The sequence below is a fragment of the Salmo salar genome, chromosome 06 (assembly GCF_965601325.2).
Source record: "Salmo salar chromosome 06, fSalSal1, whole genome shotgun sequence".
In the NCBI taxonomy this organism is placed as follows: domain Eukaryota; kingdom Metazoa; phylum Chordata; class Actinopteri; order Salmoniformes; family Salmonidae; genus Salmo; species Salmo salar.
This window is the reverse complement of record NC_138296.1, coordinates 62,627,048-62,653,972: the sequence shown is the minus strand read 5'-3', so window position 1 is coordinate 62,653,972 and position 26,925 is coordinate 62,627,048.

Sequence of the window (26,925 nt, the reverse complement as noted above, 5' to 3'; positions counted from 1 at the left end):
AATGCAATGTGTGCCAAATCTTTGAACAGAGCAAAATCAGCCAATGTAGTAGTATTTCAACAATGGTCTCACTTTCACATTTGCCTCTAATTTAAGAAATGACTGTAGATTATTATCGTAACATATGCACTGATGTGGTCACATTATATGATATAGCCTGTCAAGATATGTTGCACGAATTCACAATGGAAATACAATGAGATCGAAAAATGATTTATATAAAATGTATCACCCTCACCATTTCACACGTTCTACATTGTACCCATTCACTAGGCTACGCTTGACAAGCAATTCCCTTATTCCACCACTTGGCACTGTGTGTACTCATGGTCATGGCTGTGCATAAATTTACTCACAATCTCAAGCATTTCCACGCATGGTTTATGTACAGATTTATGCCTATGCATGATTGATAAATGAGGTCCCGGGACTCTAATAGGGCCTACCTTGGGTTTATTAAAAGCAATATGCTACGCCTGTCTCTATCAATATCTTCATATTAATCTTAAACTATTTTCGCAAAAGCATAGATGTTATTTAGCATTGCTGATTGGTTTAGTAGTCTAGAACTGGTGCCTGGAAGTACAGTATAAGTTGGGTCTGTGTTATGGTGTGTCAATCAAAGAATAAATAAGATCAATCTTCATTTGCATTCCATTTGCATCATATTTCCGGTTCTCCTGAGTGCCCATTTTATGTGGTTCCAGATGCTCATATTGTAGCCATGCCAGCATGTCAACTGTCACTGTCCCACGCAGGACGCATCCCAAATATCACCCTATTTCTCTGATAGTACACTATTTTTGACCAGGGCCACATCTGCATCATTCATCGATTGGCGGCTGTTGGAAGGGAGGAGGACACTGCCTGGCCATGCGGTGTCCTTCATTAGCACTGGTAGCCAGGCCACTGTGGTCTCGACCCGCCATTAGGGTTCTGTTATTTAATTCTCTCACTCTGTGTGGGTGGGTCTGAAGAAAGCCAGAGCAGGTGCTGCTTTTGTAAGATCAAGGTCATCATCACACAGGACAGAGCTGGTTTAGTGCTGAGGTGAAACAGAAGCCAAGCCTGTGACTGCGTCTGCTTCCCAAATGGCACCCTATTACCTATATAGTGCACTAGTTTTGACCAGAGCCTTATGGACCCTGCTGGTCAAAAGTAGTGCAATTGATAGGGAATAGGGTGCCATTTGGGACACAGCCTGGGACTCTGGGGGATGGGGGTAGGAGGGCCATCCGTCTCCACGATGAGGCTGAATGCTCTCAGTTCCATCCCTGGCCCCACTCCCTTGCCCCTCTCCCTGGGCCATTAGGGCTGGTGGGATCAATGTGACCAGGCAGGGCCAGCCAGGGAGGTATCCATCCATCATGTCAGCCACCACACACCCATGATGTCCCCTCTGGAGCTGGCCCCATGAACCTGCCCTGACCCCACACCACACATGTAATTACACTCAGTCTCTCTCTGACTCACCTCACACTGCATTCGTTAAGGACATTCATATTTTGAAGACAACAGAGTTCGTTGTTGTTGTCATCTGGTAAACAAAGGAAAGGTAACTGATCGAAAGTGAACTGTCTATTTTATTAGAGGGAATTAGAATCATATGGTTCTGTAGTTGTGTTCTGCCACATGCAGCACAGCTCATACTGTATCTGTGTTGACTGACTTTGATCCTCTGATAGGCATACATTTACAATGATTAGAGTGCTTGGTTTCCTCTCAACTCCCTATAGGCCCTTGTGAAAATCAGTGGCGTTCAGGTTTAGAATCCTGCCTGACTTTATCAAATCAGGCATACCTGCAGGACTACATCAGATATCAACCACATTCACCTGCAGAGTACATAGAGATCAGAGGAGTGATATGATTGTGAAACATGATTGGTTGATAAGCCCCCTCTCTCCACAACAACACCTCTACATTCTTAAAATAATGGTTCCAAAAGGGTTCTTTGCGGAGGGATAGGGTTCTACCTAGAACTGTTTTCACCAGAAGAACCCTTTTTGGAAGACAAGGGTTCTTTGTAAGTTAAAGAGTTCAACCTAGAACCTTTAACATCCTAAGAACAATTTTTGGAAGAAAGGGTTCTTTGATTCTTTGGAAGGAAATAAGGATTCCTTGGAAGGTAAGAAGGGTTCTACATAGAACCATATATAAATGTTTCCCAGCATGCTCTATTGCATGGAGATTTTCTGAATTGTTTGTTTTACTGTAATATCTATGTTTTTGCATTGCTTGGTTGATTCATGCTACACAGCTAAATAACATACAGTTTTTAAACTATTCCAATCTGTTAGTAATTTGATTTATTGCTTCCGTTACTGAGATGGTTGTTCCAGTTTAGATGATTGAGGTCGGTAGCCTCAGTATTCAATCTTCCCTACCCTGGCAGTCATTCTAAATGCAGGTTGCAGGTGATTTAACAATTCCACTTGTTGGATTCCTGACTCTGTCTGGATTCCAGTAGGAATTACACATCACTTTACAAACCAGCATATGTGACTTAAAGGCACGATGTGGCCTGTAAACCAGGATATTCCTAACACCACTGTGTTATTATATAATTAGGCCCTCAAATAAAGGCATTACGGTATATGTAATGTATTGTCATAAATTATTACATTTGAAAGGCTAATAAGGCTGGTAGAACTGTTCATAGAGGGTTCTAGGAAGAACCCTCCAAAGATAAAAGGGTTCTCGGTAGAGCCCTTTAAAGACGGTTCTGGTTAGAACCTGGCACTCTAAAAATTAGGGGTTCAACAAGGGTTCTTCTAAGATCCTCAAAGTTCTTTGAAGAACCTTAGGGTTCTTGGCACTGAAAATTGTGCTCAAAAGGTTATTTCAAGAACCCCTTAGGAGATGGGGTTCATAGAGGAGCCTCCTCAGTTTAAATATTTGGATTTGAAAGGACAGCAGGTGCATGTACTTAATTGAAAAATGTAAAGATCTCCTCAATTTAAGGTAACTTAAATTGTATGATCTAAATTGACATTGTTTTATCTTTTCATATTTGTGCAAATATTTCTAAAACAGAAAATGGACAATTTAATAATGGATATCAAATCAACAGAGGCAAGCATATGTGGGCTCTAAGAATATGTTGAAGGCTAGCTGTATTGGGTACAGATGACTGAACAGCTCACTTCTCTGTCTGTAGGTACAGTGCCTTGCAAAAGTATTCATCCCCCTTGGCATTTTTCCTATTTTGCTGCATTACAACCTGTAATTTAAATGTATTTTTATTGGGCAATGAAGTCTTCCTTGATAGTTTGAGAGTTGGTCTCTCCACCGTTCTCTCCTCGTGCACTATTACATTTACATTTACGTCATTTAGCAGACGCTCTTATCCAGAGCGACTTACAAATTGGTGCATTCATCTTATGATATCCAGTGGATCAACCACTTTACAATAGTACATCTATATCTTTTTTTTGGGGGGGGGGGGGTTAGAAGGATTACTTTATCCTATCCCAGGTATTCCTTAAAGAGGTGGGGTTTCAGGTGTCTCCGGAAGGTGGTGATTGACTCCGCTGTCCTGGCGTCGTGAGGGAGCTTGTTCCACCATTGGGGTGCCAGAGCAGCGAACAGTTTTGACTGGGCTGAGCGGGAACTGTGCTTCCGCAGAGGTAAAGGGGCCAGCAGGCCAGAGGTGGATGAATGCAGTGCCCTTGTTTGGGTGTAGGGACTGATCAAAGCCTGAAGGTACGGAGGTGCCGTTCCCCTCATAGCTCCGTAGGCAAGCACCATGGTCTTGTAGCAGATGCGAGCTTCAACTGAAAGCCAGTGGAGTGTGCGGAGGAGCGGGGTGATGTGAGAGAACTTGGGAAGGTTGAACACCAGACGGGCTGCGGCGTTCTGGATGAGTTGTAGGGGTTTAATGGCACAGGCAGGGAGCCCAGCCAACAGCGAGTTGCAGTAATCCAGACGGGAGATGACAAGTGCCTGGATTAGGACCTGCGCCGCTTCCTGTGTAAGGCAGGGTCGTACTCTGCGAATGTTGTAGAGCATGAACCTACAGGATCGGGTCACCGCCTTGATGTTAGCGGAGAACGACAGGGTGTTGTCCAGGGTCACGCCAAGGCTCTTAGCACTCTGGGAGGAGGACACAATGGAGTTGTCAACCGTGATGGCGAGATCATGGAACGGGCAGTCCTTCCCCGGGAGGAAGAGCAGCTCCGTCTTGCCGAGGTTCAGCTTGAGGTGGTGATCCGTCATCCACACTGATATGTCTGCCAGACATGCAGAGATGCGATTCGCCACCTGGTTATCAGAAGGGGGAAAGGAGAAGATTAATTGTGTGTCGTCTGCGTAGGAATGATAGGAGAGACCATGTGAGGATATGACAGAGCCAAGTGACTTGGTGTATAGCGAGAATAGGAGAGGGCCTAGAACTGAGCCCTGGGGGACACCAGTGGTGAGAGCACGTGGTGCGGAGACGGATTCTCGCCACGCCACCTGGTAGGAGCGACCTGTCAGGTAGGACGCAATCCAAGAGTGAGCCGCGCCGGAGATACCCAACTCGGAGAGGGTGGAGAGGAGGATCTGATGGTTCACAGTATCAAAGGCAGCAGATAGGTCTAGAAGGATGAGAGCAGAGGAGAGAGAGTTAGCTTTAGCAGTGCGGCAAGCCTCCGTGACGCAGAGAAGAGCAGTCTCAGTTGAATGACCAGCCTTGAAACCTGACTGATTTGGATCGAGAAGGTCATTCTGAGAGAGATAGCAGGAGAGCTGGCTAAGGACGGCACGTTCAAGAGTTTTGGAGAGAAAAGAAAGAAGGGATACTGGTCTGTAGTTGTTGACATCGGAGGGATCGAGTGTAGGTTTTTTGAGAAGGGGTGCAACTCTCGCTCTCTTGAAGACGGAAGGGATGTAGCCAGTGGTCAAGGATGAGTTGATGAGTGAGGTGAGGTAAGGGAGATTTGAGACTGGGACGGAGGTTCACCTTCCAGCAGGACAATGACCCTAAGCATACTGCTAAAGCAACACTCAAGTGGTTTAAGGGGAAACATTTAAATGTCTTGGAATGGTCTCGTCAAAGCCCAGACCTCGATCCAATTGAGAATCTGTGGTATGACTTACATATTGCTGTACACCAGCGGAACCCATCCAACTTGAAGCAGCTGGAGCAGGTTTGCCTTAAAGAATGGGCAAAAATCTCAGTGGCTAGATGTGCCAAGCTTATAGAAACATACCCCAAGAGAGGTGGCTCTACAAAGTATTGACTTTGGGGCAGTGAATAGTTATGCACGTTCAAGTTTTCCGTTTTTTTGTCTTATTTCTTGTTTGTTTCACAATAAAAAAACATTTTGCATGTTGTGTAAATCAAATGATACAAACCCTCCAAAAATATATTTTAATTCCAGGTTGTAAGGCAACACAATAGGAAAAATGCCAAGGGGAGTGACTACTTTCGCAAGCCACTGTATACAGAGGAGGAGGAATACAAAAGGTATGTCAGTTGGTATGTTATGCTAATCACATTTACCATCCTTCTCCCTTGCCTCTTCAATGAATATCCCATAGGCCTCCACATTTTGGACAATGTATGTGTATGAAAACCATTATCAAAACAGTTTTTTCATTCACATTTACCACAAAAACCAAGGTATGAATACTGTTGTGCGCATGTTTTGTTAATCATCTGTATAATTACTTTTTTTCACAGACTTCACCCCCCCATACCTCTGATGAATATAACAGGAAACCTGTTCGATCACCATGCACTGCACAATCATTCTGGCTATGCATACGGACAACATTAACACATTTTAAAGGGTTCTTAGAAGAACTTATAGGGGTTCCCTCACAGTTTCAATTTGAAGAACCCCGCCTAAAGGATACTCCAGGAACCTTTTATTTTTAGAGTGTAAAACCCTTCATATAGGGTTCTAGGCAGAACCCTTGATAGAGGATTCGAGTTAGAACCATATACATTGGGTTCTTTGAATAACCCTACATAGAAGGTTCTAGATAGAAACCTCTGCAAAGGGTTCTACCCAGTACCAAGAAGGGTTCACCTATGGGGACAAACCGAAGAACACTGTATGGTTGTAGTTAGCATCTTTTTTCTAAGCGTGTAATGTCACCAGCACCTCTGATCTCATCTAGATTGCTACCTGGGATTGGAAAAGATCTTGTGTATCAACGTTGCAAGATGGACATTCATGTCCGAATCCAATTTCAATACGACTCAACCTTGACCATTGCAAGCTCATTTTATCAGCAGGTTTCTTTTTTTCAAACATCCCTTTTACCAGGGCGGTAGTAGAATACAACAAAAAGCAATATCTCCTGTAGACTAGCTGCTTATTATTTACAAAACACTTGTCAATTTCTATCATGAAACACTCCTGGAAATACCTAAGATTTTGCTCCTTCAATTTGGCCGGGACATTAGGGGCTCTGAGAAATAGCCTTCCTGTGCCATTTTTCCTCTCTTTTTTTTCTTCAGGAAATGCCACCATTTGGATGGTGACAGTGAGAGTCTGATTGTCTCTCCTCCCTGGGCACTTGCCTCAGACACACGGTGACATTTGCAGATAAGACTTTAAGTGATTGATTGATCTGCAGAAAAATGGGCAGAATGTGATTTCTGAGAATTAATCAGGGAGTTAACTACTTGGAGCAGACAAATAAACCATCTGCCAGACAAGGTTTGGCTCTTGATGCTGAGGAAGTAGCTGTTGATTCCTCCTGGGGGTTACACTGCATATTTTGAATATGCTAATTCAAAGTTTCATTTTAGAACTGGCAGAAATACTTAAAAAATTAAAGGATCAAAATAGTTTATTTTCCAAAGCTAAACCTATTTAAATCCAATGAGCAAGCATCACAACTCTGGCTTAATTTTAATTCCAATGTTTTATATTCATGTTCTTTTTAAAAGCGAACAATAAACAAAAGATTTAGATGACCATACTTTCCATATTTACACCATGAAAGGGGATTTTCACTTCTATACTGTTTTATTGTCTCTCAAATAGATTTTGTTGATATGGATGCTGATGCAAGACATGTAAGTCATAGAGCTGAATTAGACTGTATTGAACAGAGTTCCAAATGCCTTCTGTTTCACTCCTCTATACTGTATTTCTGTCACAGTCAATCATAGACCCCTGCAGACATAGGAGAGGAGATGCACACGGAGAGTAACTCCGAGCTTATTTCTATGAATAAGGGAATTACCACCATACACATAGTGGCTTCAGAAAGTATTCATACCTCTTGACTTTTTCCACATTTTGTTGTAATACAACCTGGATTTAAAAATGATGAAATTAGATTTTTAGTCACTGGACTATACACAATACCCCATAATGTCAAAGTGAAATTGTTTTTTTTTAAATTATTATTAAAAAATGAAAAGCAGAAATTTCTTGAGTCAAAAAGTTTTCAACCCCTTTGTTATGGCAAGCCTATATACAGTGATTTCGGAAGTGTATTCAGACCCCTTGACTTTTTCTACATTTTGTTACGTTTTTATAATCCTCATCAATCTACACAAAAAAAGCCCAGAAATAACTTATTTACATATTCAAACCTTTGCTATGAGACTTGAAATTGAGCTCAGGTGCATCCTGTTTCCACAGATCATCCTTGAGATGTCTCTACAACTTCATTGGAGTCCACCTGTGGTAAATTCAATTGATTGGACATGATTTGGAAAGGCACATACCTGTCTATATAAGGTCCCACAGTTGACAGTGCATGTCAGAACAAAAATCAAGCCACGAGGTCGAAGGAATTGTCCGTAGAGCTCCGAGACAGGATTTTGTCAAGCCACAGATCTGGGGAAGGGTACCAAAACATTTCTGCAGCATTGAAGGTCCCCAAGAACACAGTGGCCTCCATCATTCTTAAATGGAAGAAGTTTGGAACCACCAAGACTCTTCCTAGAGCTGGCCGCCCGGCCAAACTGAGCAATCGGGGAGAAGGGCCTTGGCCAGGGAGGTGACCAAGCACCCGATGGTCACTCTGACAGAGTTCCAGCGTTCCTCTGTAGAGATGGGAGAACCTTCCAGAAGGACAGCCAGACAGAAGCCACTCCTCAGTAAAAGGCACATGACAGCCCACTTGGAGTTTGCCCAAAAGGCACTTTAAAGGACTCTGACCATCAGAAACGAGATTCTCTGGTCTGATGAAACCAAGATTGAACTGGCATGGATCAACAACATCGTAGTTACTCCATAATACTAACAAATGACAGAGTGAAAAGAAGGAAGCCTGTACAAAATAAAAATATTCCATAACATGCATCCTGTTTGCAATAAGGCGCTAAAGTAAAAATGTTGCTAAGAAATTGACTTTATGTCCTCAATACAAAGTGTTATGTTTGGGACAAATCCAACACAACACATTACTAAGTACCCCTCTTCATATTTTCAAGCATGGGGGTGGCTGCATTATGTTATGGGTATGCGTGTCATTGACAAGCACTAGGCAGTTTTTTAGGATAAAAGTTATCAGAATATAGCACAGGCAAAATTCTAGAGGAAAACCTGGTTCAGTCTGCTTTCCAACAGACACGGGGAGACAAATTCACCTTCCAGCAGGACCTAAAAATACTGGAGGCCAAATATACACTGGAGTTCAACTAAGACGACATTGAATGTTCATGGTTACAGTTTTAACTTCAATTGGCTTAAATCTATGGGAAGACTTGACAATGGCTGTCTAGCAATGGTCAACAACCAACTAGAGAGAGCTTGAAGAATTGTAAAAAGAAAAATGTGAAAATATTGTACAATCCAGGTGTGCAAAGCCCTTAGGGACTTACCCAGAAAGACACATCTATTATTGCTGCCGAAGGTGATTCTAACATGTATTGACTCAGGGGAGTGAACACTTATGTAAATGAGATATTTCTGTATTTCATTTCAATAAATCTGCAAAAAAATCTAAAAACACGTTTTTACTTCGCCATTATGGGGTACTGTGTGTAGATCGGTGAACTCAGGCTATAACACAACCGAATGTGGAATGAGTCAAGAGGTATTGTAGAAAAGGCTCACATTTGTCTGACACTGAAATTAGATATTTCTGTATTTCATTTTCAATAAATCTGAAGAAAAAAAAAATATTTATTTACTTTGTCATTATGGGGTATTGTGTGTAGATCGGTGAACTCAGGCTGTAACACAACAAAATGTGGAATAAGTCAAGGGGTATTGTAGAAAAGGCTCTCATTTGTGTGACACTTTTTAGTTAACTGTCCCTTTAATTGCACTTTTTAGTTAACTATTAAATGGACAGTTAACTAAAAAGTGCAATTAAAGGTACAGTTAACTGTCCCATTAATTGCAGGCACCTCTGAGCCATAGAGATGTACACTACCGGTCAAAAGTTTTAGAACACCTACTTATTCAAGGGTTTTTCTTTATTTTTACTATTTTCTACATTGTAGAATAATAGTGAAGACATCAAAACTATGAAATAACACATATGGAATCATGTAGAACCAAAAAAGTGTTAAACATATCAAAATAGCCACCCTTTGCCTTAATGACAGATTTGCACACTCTTGGCATTCTCTCAACCAGCTTCACCTGGAATGCTTTTCCAACAGTCTTGAAGGAGTTCCCATATATGCTTAGCACTTGTTGGCTGCTTTTCCTTCACTCTGTGGTCCGACTCATCCCAAACCATATAATTTGGGTTGAGGTCGGGGGCTTGTTTTCATTGCTCGTTTTTCTTGGCCCAAGCAAGTCTCTGCTTCTTATTGGTGTCCTTTAGTTGTGGTTTCTTTGCAGAAATTCAACCTGAAGGCCTGATTCACACAGTCTCCTCTGAACAGTTGATGTTGAGATGTGTCTGTTACTTGAACTCTGAAGTATTTATTAGGGCAGACATTTTTGAGACTGGTAACTCTAATGAACTTGTCCTCTGCAGCAGAGGTAACTCTGGGTCTTCCATTCCTGTGGTGTACCTCATAAGAGCCAGTTTCATCATAGTGCTTGATGGTTTTTGCGACTGCACAATTTTCCGTATTGACTGACCTTCATGTCTTAAAGCAATGATGGACTGTCATTTCTCTTTACTTATTTGAGCAGTTCTTGCCATAATATGGACTTAGCCCTATTTGGTAAAAGAACATATTCTGTATACCCCCCTACCTTGTCACAACACAAGTGATTGGCTCAAATGCATCAAAAAGGAAATAAATTCCACAAATTATCTTTTAACAAGGCACACCTGTTAATTGAAAAGCATTCCATGACGCTGGTTGAGAGAATGCCAAGAGTGAGCAAAGCTGTCATCAAGGCAAAGGGTGGCTATTTTAAGAATCTCAAACAAATCAAAATACTGTTTATTTAACACTTCTTTGGTTACTACATGATTCAATGTGTTAATTCATAGTTTTGATGTCTTCACTATTATTCTACAATGTAGAAAATAGTAAAAATAAAGAAAAACCCTTGAATGAGTAGGTTTTCTAAAACTTGTGACCGGTAGTGTATAGAGAACAAAATGTGTTAGTCCCCAATGACACTGGCCTTGTCCTCTAACCGGCACACCTGCACCTGTATCAGCTCCTGCCTTCACCCAGTGCATTTAAAATTGGCAACCTGCCTTATCAAGTGTACCTTCGAGACAAATATGGAGTGGGATACAGGTGTTCCCATCGATGGGGACCTCATTTCCTCCACCCTCACTGGCGAACCTCAGCCTGACTTCGCCATAGCTGGGATTGGCACATATGAGATGCAAGAAAGCGGAACCTTCATTTTCTCGCAGCCAATTGCAGCAAGTGCACTTCCAGCAGGAGCTGAGGAAGGGTGGAAAAATCCAGAGGGGGAAACAGCCCCCAGCCCATTTGAGAGACAATTAGGTTTTCTCCCACATAATCCGATTTCAGAAGAGATGATCCACACAAGCACAGCAGCTATCTGTGGCAGCCTACCTGGCTCAATATTCTCCATCCAAGCCCTTTTCCTCAGAGCCTATGGAGGCCCTAACACAAGAAGGCCTGCCATTTCACCAGTCTCTGGACACCTCACGGAGGATGTACACGAGGGGATCAGAGTGACATTCTGTTGAATCTCTCAGATCCACAAAATCATCTTATTCAATGAGAACAGAGGGCTGCTCCTCATCTCAGAGCAGTGGGAGTTAGGGTTGAATATTTTCCAAGTATTTTACAAATGTCCCATCCCAAGAATAAATCACTTTTCTCCTAGGAAACCCGGTGTTTCCCACCAAAACCAGAAGTGTCATTCAAAAGCATTATAAAAGCATAGAAATATGTATGGATTTGATTAGAACTTTGATCAGCATGAAAATCCTAACCTGACACTACCTGAGCCTGATGAGCCGTATGTTAAATACATTTTATGAGCCCTACATTAACAACATTTAATGAGCCCAAGCGCAAAAACGGCCAAATGATTGTGCCCTCTTCCGATACATATAGACTATACGATGTAGGTTACTGCACACTACTGTGAAGGAAAATGTTATGTTTGTGCTTTTCTAAATACCAATTGGACTGGGTTCATGCAAGTGACTGATTTGATCGTGCTTGGGAGGAATCTTCAGTGTACAGTGGTTCCTCCTTTAAAAGTCACGAGCTTACGCCGTGGGATTTATAGGTAATTTGTGGTTTAGTACGGTACCCTGCGTCACCACTTCATTGCTCCGGACAAGAGCAAGGGGGAGTTAGAGCACTGATTATGCATTTGGGTCCTACTGTGTCTCTAACTGACAATGAATGGGCGACATAAACCTAAATAGAAACTGATAATTGTGCACGACTTCAGTATTACTTACTAAAACTGTTGTTACACCTAGGTTTTAATTTAATTTTGTTAGGATTATTTTGCTCTTACTGTAGTACTGTAGGCCACTCCCGACCAGTCATGTTGTACAGCCCCTGAGTGGCGCAATGGTCTAAGACACTGCATAGCAGTGCAAGCTGTGTTGCTACAGCTGGTTCGATACCCGTGGCGCCCTTGACTGGGAGACCCATGAGATGACTAGGTTTTACTTTTTTCTCCCTCTAAATACAGAAATAAATCATTCAAAATTACAACCTGGCTTTATTTACAAATTAGTAACTATGTCTCACCCCATGTTCAAGAATGGCCTTTTTCTCGCTCATTTTACGTTATTTGAAAACGAAATCATCTCCAAAATATTTAAGGGGCATTGCACTAATAATGGCGCTGACTAGGGAAACATTCCCGCTGTTCTGTTAGTGCCAGTCTGCACGCTCAAACTAAACCAATGTAACTAATAATAGAATCTTTATGCTTTCATTAATAAAATAATGATAATATTCTTTCAAAATGCCTATGTTTATTTAGTTATGGATTCATAATGAATTACTATGGGAATAAATATCACTGAATTACAGAAATATTGGAACAAAATTGTCTAATGAAGGCAAACAAATTGTTGCTTACTGGAAAATACTCTTTCAAACACACATGGTCACGTTGTACAGCGTCATTATGGCTATTAGCAGGGCTATACTTTGGCTTTTATAAATATTATTTTGGCCTTTATTCGGATTACAATTCGCTCAGTCGTTTAAAAAAAAACACGTAATAATCTCCAAAATATCGTTATATAGCCTTCCCGCTGTGGACGTCTATTTCAGCACCGTTTCGCGCTGCTCTGAGACAAGCATGGAGAAACTAAATTGTTCAATTATATTCCATGATATTCTTAAGATATGTGTTGACTAAATATAAGCAAGTGATGTCTGCTAAATAATCAAGTTAGCTTTCTCCAGAAATAAATTATTCTAAATAACAAACTGGCTGTATTTACAAATAGGTGAGAATGTCTCACCCCATGTTCAAGAATTGCCTATTTCTCACTCACTCTAGGTTAAATGAAAATGAAATCTCCAAAATATCGTTACTTTTTAAACAAAGCGATTATTATTATTACTAATTAATTTAGAATTATATAAAAGCCCCTTAGATATTCTCACAGATCCTAACGGAAAATGCTCCTTAGATATTCTCACAGATCCTAACGGAAAATGCTCCTTAGATATTCTCACAGATCCTAACGGAAAATGCTCCTTAGATATTCTCACAGATCCTAACAGAAAATGCTCCTTAGATATTCATTTAGAATCCTCCAAACCTTTAAATGTAATTATTGGCAGAGTCACTTCATTGAACAAATATTTTTAGATATACTGTAGGCCTACCATAGGCGAAATGAGTATTGTTTACACTACAATTAGGGTGTGGAAATGTTATGCCCCTTAGATATTAATTTTAGAATCCTCCAATTCTCTTATGCTGTAACCTACTCCCGACCGTCACGTTGTACAGCACCATATTTTCCATTCCATCCTAACGGAAACCCTGAGGGTTTAGTTTTTCTCAGAATAGAAACACCATAATATTAATCAAATTAATTAAGCCAAATTTCTTAAAATAAATCCCATGTACTATGTTATTACAAAAAATTGTTGAAATTCTCTAGTAATGCCAATATGGGAAACTATCAAATGCTTGTCAAAGCTGGTGGTTGGTGGTCAAACTAGCACTAACTTGCATTAAATGTAAAAAATGTCTGACAATGAAATAACGTGCCATAGAATGCTTCAGCAGCCGGCAAGGTGTTCTGCAGTATGACGCAACTTTTAAAGGAGGAACCACTGCAAGCAATTTGGCAGTACGCCCAGAACATTGTTATGAGAACCGAAAGGGGTGTCTCAGTTTCAAGGTCTCAGCTTGGAGAGAAGAAGCCTCATGAGGTATTGGTTGGTCACATGCATGAACCAAACGTTAATTAACTAATTATGAGTAATGAATAAGCTAAATCATGCATATATAACTTGTCTGTGTAAGCAGCATATAAGAGAACTAATGGGACTGACCCGGTGGAGCTCCTGACAGACGCGTACTACTTGGTACATTAAGTTTGTTGGAACCTCTCCAGCTAATAAAGAATGATTCATTTAAAATTGACTTCAGGTGTCCCTGGTGGTAATTTCCACAACATTACACATGACAGAAAAAACAGAAATACCTTTGATAATATTTTCCCTAATGTTAATAACCTACCTCCTCTTTCTCTCTCTAGTGTTTCTTCAGTCCTTCCTCACTTTCAACAGTTAAATTAAACAAGTTTTGCTGTCCTTATCGTCATCATTCTAATGACATCCATGAATAACATAGGACGAGAATTAGATGCAAAAGACTTTCACTTCTCTTCACAAAGATTGAATAGTTATGGGTCTGAATAAATAACTGCTATAGCCTACTGCCATCGCTCATTCGCTCTTCTTTCAAACTACCTGCGAGTTCTGTATTTAATATTCAGTAAAAAAGAGCTTGCGTCCTTCTTTGAATATTCTACTGGTAAAACAATTCTAAAAACAGAATGTCTAGCAAGCCATTCTAGTCTAGCTTTTCCTGCATGCAAGATCTAAGGAGCTTTTTTTACGGGGAGGCCAGCGGGGGAGCATACAGTTGAAGTCGGAAGTTTACATACACCTTAGCCAAATACATTTAAACTCAGTTAACACTTCCTGACATTTAATCCTAGTAAAAATGTCCTGCCTTAGGTCAGTTAGGATTACCACTTTATTTTAAGAATGTGATATGTCAGAATAATAGTAGAGAGAATGACTTATTAAAGCTTTTATTTCTTTCATCACATTCCCAGTGGGTCAGAAGTTTACATACACTCAATTAGTATTTGGTAGCATTGCCTTTAAATTGTTTAACTTGGGTCAAACATTTCGGGTAGCCTTCCACAACCTTCCCACAATAAGTTGGGGGAATTTTGGCCCATTCCTCCTGACAGAACTGGTGTAACTGAATCAGGTTTGTAGGCCTCCTTGCTCGCACACACTTTTTCAGTCCTGTCCACAAATGTTCTATAGGATTGAGGTCAGGGCTTTGTGATGGCCTCTCCAATACCTTGACTTTGTTGTTCTTAAGCCATTTTGCCACAACTTTGGAAGTATGCTTGGGGTCATTGTCAATTTGGAAGACCCATTTGCGACCAAGCTTTAACTTCCTGACTGATGTCTTGATGTTGCTTCAATATATCCACATAATTTTCTTTCCTCATGATGCCATCTATTTTGTGAAGTGCACCAGTCCCTCCTGCAGCAAAGCACCCCCACAACATGATGTTGCCACCCCCGTGCTTCACGGTTGGGATGGTGTTCTTCGGCTTGCAAGCCTCCCCCTTTTTCCTCCAAACATAACGATGGTCATTATGGCCAAACAGTTCTATTTTTGTTTCATCAGACCAGAGGACATTTCTCCAAAAAGTACAATCTTTGTCCCCATGTGCAGTTGCAAACCATAGTCTGGCTTTTTTATGGCGGTTTTGGAGCAGTGGCAACTTCCTTGCTGAGCAGCCTTTCAGGTTATGTCGATATAGGACTCGTTTTACTGTGGATATAGATACTTTTGAACCTGTTTCCTCCAGCATCTTCACAAGCTCCTTTGCTGTTGTTCTGGGATTGATTTGCACTTTTCGCACCAAAGTACGTTCATCTCTAGGAGACAGAAAGCATCTCCTTCCTGAGCGGTATGATGGCTGCGTGGTCCCATGGTGTTTATACTTGCATACTATTGTTTGTACAGCTTAACGTGGTACCTTCAGGCATTTGGAAATTGCTCCCAAGGATGAACCAGACTTGTGGAGGTCTCCAATTTTTTTTTTGAGGTCTTGGCTTCTTTTGATTTTCCCATGATGTCAAGCAAAGAGGCACTGAGTTTGAAGGTAGGCCTTGAAATACATCCACAGGTACACCTCCAATTGAATCAACTGATGTCAGTTAGCCTATCAGAAGCTTCTAAAGCCATGACATCATTTTCTGGAATTTTTCAAGCTGTTTAAAGGCACAGTCAACTTAGTGTATGTAAATTTATGACCCACTGGAATTGTGATACAGTGAATTATAAGTGAAATAATCTGTCTTGAAAAACTTGTTGGAAAAATTACTTGTGTCATGCACAAAGTAGATGTCCTAACTGACTTGCCAAAACTATAGTTTGTTAACAAGAAATCTGTGGAGTGGTTGAAAAACGAGTTTTAATGACTCCAACCTAAGTGTATGTAAACTTCCGACTTCAACTGTAGGTGCTTGCATATTCCGCAAGAGACAGAGGCTATAAATTAGAAGCTTATTATGCATAACCAATCATTAATTAGCTAAATATAAGGCTAATACTGCATTGAATGCATTACCAGAAAAAGGTAGGCTAGAACATCTAAATATTGGGCTATATATCAATCTAGAACAGGATTATCTATTTTGGATGCAATTTGAATAGAGTTGATGGAGAGAGAGAAAGATTGCGAGAGAGTGCTCGCACGTGTACTGATTTAAAACAATGATATTAGAGTGATAGGCGGTTTTTAAACTCTGCAGCTGTAATAACAAAAAAATACATCTTTACAATTAAAAAACAAGGTGACACCCGAAAGACAGATGGGTAAATTAGACGTGCATTCTGTCTTTATATTACTGTAGCATAGGCTATGCTCCAGCAAATGCAGGCCTACCTATCACAAGAAAAAATGTGACCATAATGAGGTGAAAAGTCTACATGCATTGTGAGATGGGCTGTCTGTCCCCACCCTGAGCACTGATTCATCATGCAGAGGCCATAGAGAAGCCAGATTTAGACATTGCATATAATTGAACAGTTCACGCCATGCTGTTCATATAAATAATTTATTATAATTTACCGGTTTCTCGCAGTTATTTATCCTGGGAAAAGAGTGGTTTTGGGTGGTAAATCCCATTAAATCTCAGTAACCGGGTTCTCGCCATTCAACCCTAGTGGGAGTGGAGTCCCATCAGAGGCCATGAGTGACTCACAAGCTGCTGCTCTCCGGAAGCGTATGAAGCACCTTAAACTAGAAGACGTCAAACACCAAATCATAGAGGACACTCAAGCTGACGAGGAGTATAGGCGCTTGGACACCTAAACACGACAAGCCTTAGAAGCATGTGAAACCATAGTCAAACAGCTAGAAAGACATCGATGTCTACAGCAAGTTGAATGGGATCTGGAGGAGGTGCGGATGATAGCAGCCTTCTTAGAAAGGAACCGACAGTAAAGTGGTGAATCTGTGGCAACAACAAATGGTTGAGCCTGACCCCCACCATGGAGCTCATGGCCCTCTTCAACAGCAGGAGGGGCCTACAAAGCAGGCATAGCACCACAGCCTGTCATGTTGTCATTCTGCTCTGCCAGTGAAGAGTCAGAATGTGAGTCACAGGTTCAAGATCCAGGTCCGGATCAGGAGGAGTTGCAGGTTCAAGATCGAGATCAGGATGAATTGGAGTTTCAAGATCAAAATGGATCACAGGATCAGTCACCATCACCCCAATCTCCTTCACCATCACCTTATAGGCCTCTTCCTACACCCGGCTCAAAACCACCTCCTCATCCACCTTCTCCTACGCCACGCCCAGCTCCAAAACCTCCTCAGCCTTCAGAGACCATTTGGGTCCAAACTCAAACCCCACCTCAGCCAGTGCTTCCAAGCAGGGTTCTGGACTGCCAGTGGGGTCCAAATTGGTAACCTACCTCAGGCTTCCCTGCTTAGCTGGGTTCGAAACCCACATCAACCTTCTGGGCCACGCCCACCAGAAGAAGGCCAGGGGGCCCAGTCTGGCCCTGGCTCTGATCCACTAGCACAGCTATCCTCCCGGACTTCCACTCAGCAACTGACAGGGGTGGAGCACCTTGACCCCTTTCTCTCTCTATCGCTGCCACAGCCAGACAAGGGGGCCAACATGATGGAGCTCCTTGTTGCCTCCGCTTATGGTATACCAAGACCTACTGTTAGCTGCCTTACTTCGAAAGTGGGAAAGAGAGCTATTTCATCCACTTGAAAATGGTCCTAGACAGCCTCCTAGGTAACCATGGTCACCTCTCAGGGCAGTACAAGGTTCAAGTGCTCCTGGATCGTCTGAAACGGCCAGGTGCACAGAAACTGGAGAAGTTATACATGTACGACACCAGGCCATACACCTCAGCTCTCAATGCCCTGAATGCCAAGTATGGACAGACCCATCAGCTCATGCAGAGTGAAATTGGCAACATCCTCAACGTGTTACATGTGAGGGTAGGAGATGACACAGCCGTCCAAGAATTCACTCTCTCCATCCAATCCTTGATAGGCATGCTTTGGACATTGGAAGGTGACCAGGGCAGTGAGCTCAAGTGTGGTTCACATGTGGACAGGTTGCTGGGTAAACAGCCACCTGCATACTGTGAGGGGTTTATTGAGAACTGCTTGACTCGTGGTATCTTAGGAGATGGAGTAGGCCAACCCTATAACCTCCAGAACCTGTCTGACTGGTACCAGGTGAAAGCAAGGGCCAAAAGTCTGCAAGGAGTTACACCTCACCGTGCTACATGAGGTTATAACGCAAAAGCACAGGAGCGCCCTTATGGTAAGCACCGACAAAGCCAAGACGGGGGTCATCTACCCTGACCGCCCAAACCGCTCACGACGAGTGACGTTAAAAGTGGTCAGAGTCATACTACATCATGGTTAAGAGGTGACGGAGACATATGCCATTCTTGATGAGGGTTCTGAACGTTCCATCATTCTCCCTGCTGTTGCCTACTGCCTTGGGCTAGAGGGTGAACCAGAAGAACTGAGCATTCAAAATATATGTCAAGATGTACTGAAAGTAAGTAGAGCTTCTGTGTCATTCATCATATGCCCTGAAGGAGACAGTGGCAACTGGTATCAAATCCACAACGCTTTCACAGCAGATAGTCTCGGCTTAGCCGAGCACATCTCCCCCTCTGATATGCTTCAAATAAAATAAAATAAAATGTTATTTGTCACATGCACCGAATAGAACAAGTGTAAACCTTACAGTGAAATGCTTACTTACAAGCCCTTAACCAACAATGCAGTTTTAAGAAAATACCCCCAAAAAAGTAAGAGATAAGAATAACTAAAGAGTAGCAGTAAAAATAACAATAGCAGGGCTATATACAGGGGGTACCGGTACAGAGTCAATGTGCGGGGGCACCGGTGTCGAGGTAATTGAGGTAATATGTACATGTAGCTAGAGTTATTGAAGTGACTAAGCATAAATAATAACAGAGTAGCAGCAGCGTAGAGGGGGCGGGGCAATGCAAATAGTCTGGGTAGCCACAGGCACTTGACCTTGTGTAGGGATATGGTTCGAATGTGACCCGAAGGAGTGGGTTGGATGTTTTTATTTATTTTTCTGTTATCCCAACAGTTACCATAAAACTTTAAAGAAGAACCTCTCCAGCATTATCCATTTTATTTCTGTTTTCTGTGCGTCCAATACATAAATGTAAGTAACCCACAATATTGTCTACATTGTACTTTCTTTTTCATTTTTTAATTTCTGTGCATTTAGATGCCCTGTTTATTAGTGGTAGAATGTTTTGATGTTGCTGTGTATGGGTTGTAAAGTTGGATATGCCTTAATATATTTTGTAAATGCTTCGGAGAGAATTATGGTTTGGCTACTGGCTCTCTGAGATTGTTTATTTTTTTAATTTAACCAGGCAGGTCAGCTAAGAACAAATTATTATTTGCCATCTATCCCGGCCAAACCCTATCCCGGACGACCTATGGGAATCCCAATCACGGCCGGTTGTGATACATTCCAGGGACGAACCAGGGTCTGTAGTGACGCCTCTAGCATTGAGACACAGTGCCTTAGACCGCTGCGCCACTCTGGAGCCCGAAAGGAACACATACACACGTATTGTTTTACTGTGTATGACAAGGAATATTATTATGTTGTAAAATACCCCTAATGTATTTGTTTCTGTTTATTTTTAGCACATAATTCCATTGATTTATGATGAATTATGTTTGACTGGAGAAAATAAATGGGAGCTGAAGTCTCTCTCTCCCTATCCTTGTCCTTTAACCGGGACACCTGTATCATCTCCTACCTTCACCCAGTGCATTTAAAATAGGCAACCTGCATTAACAGGTATGAATAGAATCTGAAGGTACTGTAAATATGTTGGGGGGGATTACATATCCCATTCTATGGAGCCCAATTTTTTACAATATTCTTTCTCCATGCAAACAAGAGCAATTCATTTGAATAACTCTCCCTAAACCTGTCTCATCCACTTGTTCTCCCTTTGAGGAGCAATCACCCCTTGTCTGCTTGTAATTTATGAATGCAGTCAAATCCACAATGGTTCTACGGGGATGCCTAGAAGACCTATACTCTGTGTTATTGTGAAGTGTTATGGTAAATGAGGAAAAATACACTTTTTAATGGGAACAGACAGGTAGTTTCCATGCTGGATTTCCATCCCTATGCCTTTTTTTGAGACACTAAAAAGATTGATTGTTGTGTGTTGCTCACTTGTGCATCCTCGATAAATCAGATCCAAAATATACAAACAGTTTATCAATCTGAACAGTTTTAAGACTGTGCATATCTACAATTATGTTTTGTCTGAATTTCAGATGACACATTCAGCCTACACTTAACTATGGACAGGCTGTGTTCATTTACAGTATCACTCCTGTACATTAAAGTGCATTGTCTCATCTGCACCTATAACCAAGTGTAAACAAAGTTTTAATATACTTCTGGGCATATTTCTCCATTAGTAATAAGCCATAACTATTGTATATGCATCAGTGCACCCTTAGTTTTAGAACTGTTGTCTGGAAAGACGAGGGTGAAACGTTGTGTACCATCACAAGGAAGCCTTATGCAAGGTGCCATATGATGAACACATGAGTGTTGCTCACAAAGTAGGAGATTTGAAGATAACTTTTCTCCTCTCACAGCCTTGTCCTGTCAGACTAGGATACCCAACACCCTGTACGGAGAATGCCTAATGTTCCAAATTCTTCATGTAGAGAGTTGGACTGAGACTGCATTGGAACCATGACAGTATTAAGGACAGGGACATTGTCTCACATCAGATGGCGTCACTTCTTTGCGACGCTTGTCCCTCAACCGATATAAAGACAGTACCACAGAACAATGAGCCAGATATTTCCCCGGATGTAGAAGTGTGAAGGATCCAGTTGGCGTTTCCACTCACTACCAAATATTGTGATGAGAGGAAGCCCAGTGGCCGGCAGTGGGAGGAGATGGCTGTTTTTACACTGAACAAAAATATAAAACGCAACATGTAAAGTGTTGGTCCCATGTCTCATGAGCTGAAATAAAAGATCCCAGAAGTGTTCGATATGCACAGAAAGTTTATCTCAAAGTTTGTGGAGAAATGTGTTTACATCCCTGTTAGTGAGCATTTCTCCTTTGCCAAGATATTCCATCCACCTGAGAGGTGTGGCAGAAGAAGCTGATTAAACAGCATAATCATTACAGGTGCAACTTGTGCTGGGGACAAAAAAAAGGCCACTCTAAAATGTGCAGTTTTGTCACACAACACAATGCCACAGATGTCTCAAGCTTTGAGGGAGCGTGCAATTGGCATGCTGACTGCAGAAATGTCCACCAGAGCTTTTGCAAGAGAATTTAATGTTCATTTTGCGACCATAAACCACCTCCAACTTTGTTTTAGAGAACTTGGCAGTACGTCCAACCGGCCTCACAACCGCAGACCGTGTGAATGGCGTTGTGTGGGCAAGCGGTTTGCTGTTGTCAATGTTGTGAACAGAGTGCCCCATGGTGGCAGTGGGATTATGGTATGGGCATAAACTACGGATTTGTCGTGCCATTCATCCGCCGCTATCACCTCATTAACTAGATTTAAAAATGTGCATTTAGAAGGAGTGCATGGGCGAATTTAGTTATTGTACACGCCCACTTCAGAGTAGGCGTTCCTTAACGGAAATATGCAAATACATGCTACAATGCGCCTATAGGATCTCATTAGCTCGTGCTTGGCTCTGCCCCCCTCCTTGCTTGTTCTGTCCACTGCTTCTCCAATACAAACCTAGATCACACTTGTAGGCGATGTCATGGCGACATTGGCTAGCTAAGCTCACGCGTAGAAACACTTCATCGGGTCTAGCAATCTTCTTGCACCGAACTGCACATGTGCAAATCATAAAATCAAAGGTGCTCCTTCGATATAAAGTAGTGAAAACATGTCAGTTTGTCACTTTCATGAGGTTCAAGTAATAACTTGTTCAACTAAAGACATTGGCTTGAATCCACATTGTGCCTTTAGATTCAGAGAAAATTAACAACTAAGGAATAATTGTTCACTTCTCTCATTGACTCCTCAAACCCCAAACCCTGGCCTGGTCTGCTTGGTCTGTTGCGCAAGCGTTGCCTCTGGGTTTGTCTCTGGGTTTAGAAACTCTGTGACCAATCTGTCTTGTAGGATGTGGAACTTGTATTCAAATTTGATATTGAGCATCCACCATTCAAAAAATGAAACATAGTTGCCCATTTTTATACTACTGCGCTCTCTTATGACTCTTCATGAAATAGGTCGAATAACTATATACAGTTGAAGTCGGAAGTTTACATACACCTTAGCCAAATACATTTAAACTTAGTTTTTCACAATTCCTGACATTTAATCCTAGTAAGAATGTCCTGTCTTAGGTCAGTTATGATTACCACTATATTTTATGAATTTGAAATGTCAGAATAATAGTAGAGAGAAAAGCTTTTATTTCTTTCATCACATTCCCAGTGGGTCAGAAGTTTACATACACTCAATTAGTATTTGGTAGCATTGCCTTTAAATTGTTTAACTTGGGTCAAATGTTTTGGGTAGCCTTCCACAAGCTTCCCACAATAAGTTGGGTGAATGTTGGCCCATTCCTCCTGACAGAGCTGGTGTAACAGTCAGGTTTGTAGGCCACCTTGCTCGCACATGCTTTTTCAGTTCTGCCCACATATTTTCTATGGGATTGAGGTCAGGGCTTTGTGATGGCCACTCCAATACCTTGACTTTGTTGTCCTTAAGCCATTTTGCCACAACTTTGGAAGTATGCTTGGGGTCATTGTCAATTTGGAAGACCCATTTGCGACCAAGCTTTAACTTCCTGACTGATGTCTTGAGATGTTGCTTCAATATATCCACACAATTTTCTTTCCTCATGATGCCATCTATTTTGTGAAGTGCACCAGTCCCTCCTGCAGCAAAGCACCCCCACAACATGATGCTACCACCCCCGTGCTTCATGATTGGATAGTGTTTTTCAGCTTGCAAGCCTCCCCCTTTTTCCTCCAAACATAACGATTGTCATTATGGCCAAACAGTTCTATTTTTGTTTCATCAGACCAGAGGACATTTCTCCAAAACGTACGATCTTTGTCCCCATGTGCAGTTGCAAACTGTAGTCTGGCTTTTTTATTGCGGTTTTGGAGCAGTGGCATTTTCCTTGCTGAGCAGCCTTTCAGGTTATTTCGATATAGGACTTGTTTTACTGTGGATATAGATACTTTTATACCTGTTTCCTCCAGCATCTTCACAAGGTCCTTTGCTGTTGTTCTGGGATTGATTTGCACTTTTCGCACCAAAGTACATTCATCTCCAGGAGACAGAATGCATCTCCTTCCTGAGCGGTATGACGGCTGCGTGGTCCCATGGTGTTTATACTTGCGTACTATTGTTTGTACAGATGAATGTGGTACCTTCAGGCGTTTGGAAATTGCTCCCAAGGATGAACCAGACTTGTGAAGGTCTACAATTTCTTTTCTGAGGTCTTGGCTGATTTCTTTTGATTTCCCCATGATGTTAAGCAATGAGACACTGAGCTTGAAGGTAGGCCTTGAAATACATCCATAGGTACACCTCCAATTGAATCAACTGATGTCAGTTAGCCTATCAGAAGCTTCTAAAGCCATGACATTATTTTCTGGAATTTTCCAAGCTGTTTAAAGGCACAGTCAACTTAGTGTATGGACATTTCTGACCCACTGGAATTTTGATACAGTGAATTATAAGTGAAATAATCTGTCTGTAAACAATTGTTGGAAAAATTACTTGTGTCATGCACAAAGTAGATGTCCTAACCGACTTGCCAAAACTCTAGTTTGTTAACAAGAAATGTGTGGAGTGGTTGAAAAACAAGTTTTAATGACACCAACCTAAGTGTATGTAAACTTCCGACTTCAACTGTAGCTAGCTAAATTATTACAAACGTTGTGACTTTGATTTTATAGTTTGCAATTGTGAGAAAATAAAACAAGCCATCTCCTGAACATATTCTGTGCAAGGATGCTGATCAGCTGTGTAGCTAACTAGTTAGCTAGCTCTTCTGTCAATGACCTAAAAAGCTTGCTTAGCCTGTTTGAATGACCCTGAGTTGTAGACATGCAGCACTTGGGTTAGCTACTTTCGAGCTATCCCATTACCCTTTGCGAGACACAAGACAGATCAGTGCAGGCGGAATCAATGTGCGCTCTGACATAAGACAATGGGACAGGGACTCCTACCTCAGGAATGGGACTGTATTACAATATGCAACCTTATAACACCTGCTGTAAATATAAGACACTATAACATAGTATTCATTTTAAAAGCCATATGAATTCTTAGTTTCACAAACTGCAATCTATGGAACAGGATTTTCACAAGGAGTGACATCGAGGTCACAGCGGTCACTATGGCGATGACATCGTCTGCATCCCAACAAATATCAATTTAAACTTCTATAGCACTTTCCATAATAGAAATCTCAAAGCACTTCCCAATCACAAACAAACAAGCAATATATCCAATAGAGGCCAGTTCATGGCTTGAGCAGAGGCAGCTTGAAGAGGGCAAGTCTGGGAACCAGCCTGAGTCTTATAGCCACAGGACTTCTCCTCTTCCACTCTGTGCAGCATCCACTTGGGTGATGCCTCAGCAGCTCTGGGCACCAGAAAGCTCACCACACAAAGTTCAGAATAGTAGCCAGTGGTCCTCTTTACGAGCCCTCTGCCTCAGCACTGCTGGATTCCTCTGTCTCCCATTTCTTTCACACTTCAAGCAACTCCTCACATGATGTTTTCAAAAGCGGGTACTGTTTCCAGATGCATTTAAAAAATATATATATATTACATTTGTAATGCACTTTTCATTATACAGAATAATCTCAAAGTGCATTACTAGCATTTCATTTATGCATTTTTTTCAAACAAAAACCTTAGCCAGTTACCTAGCTAACTAACCAAGCCAAGAGTTGACCTATCAGTCAATCTGCGGCTCAAAACCAGCAGATATAAGCAATAAAACGTATTGTTATTGTAACCAACATTTTTTGTTGTTGATAACAATCAAAACCAAATGGCACCATATTCCCTATACAGTGAACAGTGGTGGAAAAAGCACAATATTTACATCCTTGAGTAAAATAAAGTTACCTTAAAAGAAAATGACTCAAGTAAAAGTGAAAGTCACCCAGTAAAATACTACTTGAGTAAAAGTCTAAAAGTATTTGGTTTTAAATGTACTTAGGTATCAAAAGCAAAAGTATAAATCATTTAAAATTCCTTATATTAAGCAAACCAGACTGCACAATTTTCTTGTTTTTTTTAATTTACAGATTGCCAGGGGCACACTACAACACTCAGACATAATTTACAAATGAAGCTTTTTTGTTTAGTGAGTCCGCCAGATCGTAGGCAGTAGGGATGACCAGGGATGTTCTCTTGATAAGTGTGTGAATCAGACAATTTTCCTGTCCTGCTAAGCATTCAAAATGTAATGAGTACATTTGGGTGTCAGGGAAATTGTAAGGAGTAAAAAGTACATAATTTTCTTTAGGAATGTAGTGGGGTAAAAGTAGTCATAAATAGTAAAGTAAAGTACAGATACCCCAAAAAACTACTTAAGTAGTACTTTGAAGTATTTTTACTTAAGTACTTTACACCACTGATATTGCACTACTCTTGTTTGAGGCGCTCAAAAAGCTTGTTTGAGGCGCTCAAAAAGCTTGTTTGAGGCGCTCAAAAAGCTTGTTTGAGGCGCTCAAAAAGCTTGTTTGAGGCGCTCGAGCAGCCCTCATTTTTATACAGGGCACATACCGCGGTGACGTCATTGATTATCTGAATGCATACAGGCTGGGATTTCAGCAGGAACGCTGGGGAAACTATTCCAACAGTTAGGACTACCTGAAACATGTTATAATGGAGAGGTATTTAGTATTATGTAATGTCTTGGTTCAGTTATAGCTAGGTCACACACACACCAGATATGGCATCTTTAAAGCTGGAATCCTTATTGGTGAAACAGACATGTTCGTTTGCGTTGTTACGACAACAAACATTTTGTTTCCCACTCGGACATCAGTGCAGGTGCGATAGTAGAGCACTGTGTACTGCAAAAAAAAATGTTTTACCATGCTGCGCAACGCTCCTCAGATCTGCCCGCAACAATAACAACATTGGTAGAGCGGCCAAGGATCGCTGTTTCCCCCTACGGCTAATTCCGTGTTTTAGTGCAACAATAACAAAGCATCTGCCCACCAGAGCCTCGAGAAATGTAACCACTCTCAATTAATAGACAGGGCTATAGATGCAAGGACTGACCATCCATGTTGAGGCTCTACAGTGTTTGTTTACCCACATTTGGAGTAAAACAAGCTTATATTTTGGGTTATGATGGGGGTACGACAGTTGAACTAAGCTCATGAGGCATTTACAGGTTATATTCTAATGGGTATATACAACTAATTTAATTCCAAAAATGGATGTAGCAACTAAGGATTCCAGCTTTAAACTGGTTTCATGTCATAGCAAGGCAATGTTATGAACAGTTCTAAGTACAAGGAGAATGTTAGCACCATCATGTGGTAAGAATGGTAAATTACACTTTTGAAGAATGAGGTTGAAATGACTTATTGCTTTGTAATATTATAACTTTAAAGAGCGACTGCCTTCAAAAAGTAACGAAGTCCTTTGAAAACGGCCTACGTGGCATTGATACGAGCCAAACAGTCTTTCTAGTGTCAAAAATTGATGCGTAAATAGGATAACTTTGGTCATAACGTCAGTCTTGTCTAAAACGGAGTTTGGAACATCCGTGCGTCACAACA